Source organism: Aegilops tauschii, chromosome 3 (genome assembly GCF_002575655.3).
Source record: "Aegilops tauschii subsp. strangulata cultivar AL8/78 chromosome 3, Aet v6.0, whole genome shotgun sequence".
In the NCBI taxonomy this organism is placed as follows: Eukaryota; Viridiplantae; Streptophyta; class Magnoliopsida; order Poales; family Poaceae; genus Aegilops; species Aegilops tauschii.
The window spans coordinates 452,583,350-452,587,273 of NC_053037.3; positions in this window are offsets into that span (position 1 = coordinate 452,583,350).

Below are 3,924 nucleotides of genomic sequence, written 5' to 3' on the forward strand. Positions count from 1 at the left end.
CACATAGATATAACAATGAACCAATCATGGAGCAGTAAACCTTTTGATCAACCGGTTCACCGTCCTTAGTCAAGTCAAGATGTCCACTAGTAGGCATGGGTGTAGACATACCTTTGCATTCTTGCATATTGAACTTCTTGAATAAGTCCTTATTGTACTTTGTTTGAGAAACAAAGGTACCTTCCTTAGTTTGCTTGATTTGCAAACCAAGAAAGAATTTGAGTTCACTCATCATAGACATCTCAAACTTCTCCGACATTATCTTTCCAAACTTCTCACTAAAATGAGGGTTAGTCGAACCAAATATAATATCATCAACATAAATTTGGCACACAAATAGTTCTCCATTAACCCTTTTAGTAAAAAGAGTAGAATCTATTTTTCCAATTTCAAAGCCTTTTTCAATAAGGAACTTGGTCAAGCATTTATACCACGCTCTAGGAGCTTGTTTAAGACCATAAAGTGCTTTGTGAAGTTTGTAAACATGATTAGGTTTCTTAGGATTGACAAAGCCGGGAGGTTGCTTAACATAAACTTCCTCCTCAATTTCACCATTTAGAAAAGCACTTTTAATGTCCATTTGGTACAAGGTGATATCATGGTGATTAGCATAAACAAGTAAGATGCGAATGGACTCAAGTCTAGAAACGGGAGCATATGTCTCACCATAGTCCATACCTTCGACTTGAGTGTAGCCTTGGGCGACTACGTGTGCTTTGTTGCGGACGACTTGACCATCTTCATCTTGCTTGTTGCAAAACACCCATTTGGTACCAATGATGTTGTGGTTGTTGTCGGGCTTCTCGACCAATGTCCACACTTGGTTTCTCTCAAAGTTGTGTAGCTCTTCATGCATAGCGTTAATCCAATCCGGATCTTCCAATGCTTCTTCAACCTTCATAGGTTCAATGCTAGAGATGAATGAGTAATGTTCACAAAAATTAGCCAAACGAGTTTTAGAGCGAGTGATTCTCCCGGTTTGGATATCATTGTAGATTTGTTCGATGGGATGGTCTTTGGCGATTCTTGCTCGAACTCGTGGGAGCTTTGGCTTGGCTCGGGGTGGAACATCTTCTTCATCTTGTTCTTCTTCTTGTCCTTCTTCATTGTTGACGTTGTCATTTTCTTGTCGTGGTGGAGAAGGAGGTTGTTGATGTTCATCTTGATGTACTTCCTCGTTTTCTTCGTCTTGGTGTGTCCCACTTGTGGATGCTTCCATATCAATTCTTGGTTCACCTTGTCGTGAGATAGAAGCTTCCACTTGGACGGACGAGGTACTCTCCTTCACCTCCGTTGGACGAATCTTGCCAATAGACAAGTCTTGGATTGCTTCCGAAGGGTCTTTGTCTCCTACATCAATTGGCAATTGCTCTACTTGCGAGCCGTTAGATTCATCAAACTTCACATCTACCGTCTCTTCAACCTTTCGGGTGAAATTTTTGTAGACACGGTAAGTGTGAGAGTTTGAGCCATAACGAAGTAGGAAACCTTCATGAGATTTAGGAGCAAATTTAGAACGATGATGCTTATCAAGAATGTAGCACTTTGAGCCAAATACTCGAAAGTATCCAACTTGGGGTTTGTTATCGGTGAGGAGCTCGTATGCCGTCTTGCCGAGTAGCTTGTGAAGATACAAGCGATTTGTTGCATGACAAGCTATCTCAACCGCTTCCGCCCAAAAGTGTTTTGGAGTCTTGTACTCATCAAGCATCGTTCTTGCCATCTCAATAAGAGTCCGGTTCTTTCTCTCAACAACTCCATTTTGTTGAGGTGTGTACGTAGCCGAGAACTCATGTGAAATCCCTTCTTCGTCAAGAAAGGTATCCACATTTGCGTTCTTGAACTCCGTTCCGTTGTCGCTCCGAACCTTCTTGATCTTCACGTCAAATTGATTTTGGGCCTTCCTAGCGAAGTCTTTGAAGATCTTTTGGACCTGTGATTTATCATCAAGAAAGAACACCCACGTAAATCTTGAATAATCATCAACTATGACTAGACCAAATGAGTTACCACCAAGACTCTTGTAGGCATTGGGACCAAAAAGTGTTGGGGAACGTAGTAATTTCAAAAAAATTCCTACGCACACGCAAGATCATGGTGATGCATAGCAACAAGAGGGGAGAGTGTTGTCCACGTACCCTCGTAGACCGAAAGCGGAAGCGTTAACACAACACGGTTGATGTAGTCGTACGTCTTCACGATCCGACCGATCAAGTACCGAACGCACGGCACCTCCGAGTTCAGCACACGTTCAGCTCGATGACGTCCCTCGAACTCCGATCCAGCCAAGTGTTGAGGGAGAGTTTCGTCAGCACGACGGCGTGGTGACGATGATGATGTTCTACCGACGCAGGGCTTCGCCTAAGCACCGCTACGATATTATCGAGGTGTAATATGGTGGAGGGGGGCACCGCACACAGCTAAGAGATCAATAGATCAATTGTTGTGTCTATAGGGTGCCCCCCTGCCCCCGTATATAAAGGAGCAAGGGGGAGGCCGCCGGCCAAGGAGGAGGGCGCGCCAAGGGGGGAGTCCTACTCCCACCGGGAGTAGGACTCCTCCTTTCCTTGTTGGAGTAGCAAAAGGGAAGGGAGAAGGAGAAAGAAGGAAGGGGGCGCCCCCCTCCCTAGTCCAATTCGGACTAGTCCATGGGGAGGGGTGCGGCCACCCTTTGGGGCCTTTTTCTCCTTTCCCGTATGGCCCATTAAGGCCCAATACGAATTCCCGTAACTCTCTGGTACTCCGAAAAATACCCGAATCACTCGGAACCTTTCCAAAGTCCGAATATAGTCGTCCAATATATCGATCTTTACGTCTCGGCCATTTTGAGACTCCTCGTCATGTCTCCGATCTCATCCGGGACTCCGAACTCCTTCGGTACATCAAAACTCATAAACTCATAATAAAACTGTCATCGTAACGTTAAGCGTGCGGACCCTACGGGTTCGAGAACTATGTAGACATGACCGAGACACCTCTCCGGTCAATAACCAATAGCGGAACCTGGATGCTCATATTGGTTCCCACATATTCTACGAACATCTTTATCGGTCAGACCGCATAACAACATACGTTGTTCCCTTTGTCATCGGTATGTTACTTGCCCGAGATTCGACCGTCGGTATCTCGATACCGAGTTCAATCTCGTTACCGGCAAGTCTCTTTACTCGTTCCGTAATACATCATCCCGCAACTAACTCATTAGTCACAATGCTTGCAAGGCTTATAGTGATGTGTATTACTGAGTGGGCCCAGAGATACCTTCTCCGACAATCGGAGTGACAAATCCTAATCTCGAAATACGCCAACCCAACAAGTACCTTTGGAGACACCTGTAGAGCACCTTTATAATCACCCAGTTACGTTGTGACGTTTGGTAGCACACAAAGTGTTCCTCCGGTAAACGGGAGTTGCATAATCTCATAGTCATAGGAACATGTATAAGTCATGAAGAAAGCAATACCAACATACTAAACGATCGAGTGCTAAGCTAACGGAATGGGTCAAGTCAATCACATCATTCTCCTAATGATGTGATCCCGTTAATCAAATGACAACTCATGTCTATGGCTAGGAAACATAACCATCTTTGATCAACGAGCTAGTCAAGTAGAGGCATACTAGTGACACTCTGTTTGTCTATGTATTCACACATGTATCAAGTTTCCGGTTAATACAATTCTACCATGAATAATAAACATTTATCATGATATAAGGAAATAAATAATAACTTTATTATTGCCTCTAGGGCATATTTCCTTCAGTCTCCCACTTGCACTAGAGTCAATAATCTAGTTCACATCGCCATGTGATTTAACATCAATAGTTCACATCACCATGTGATTAACACCCATAGTTCACATCGTCATGTGACCAACACCCAAAGGGTTTACTAGAGTCAGTAATCTAGTTCACATCGCTATG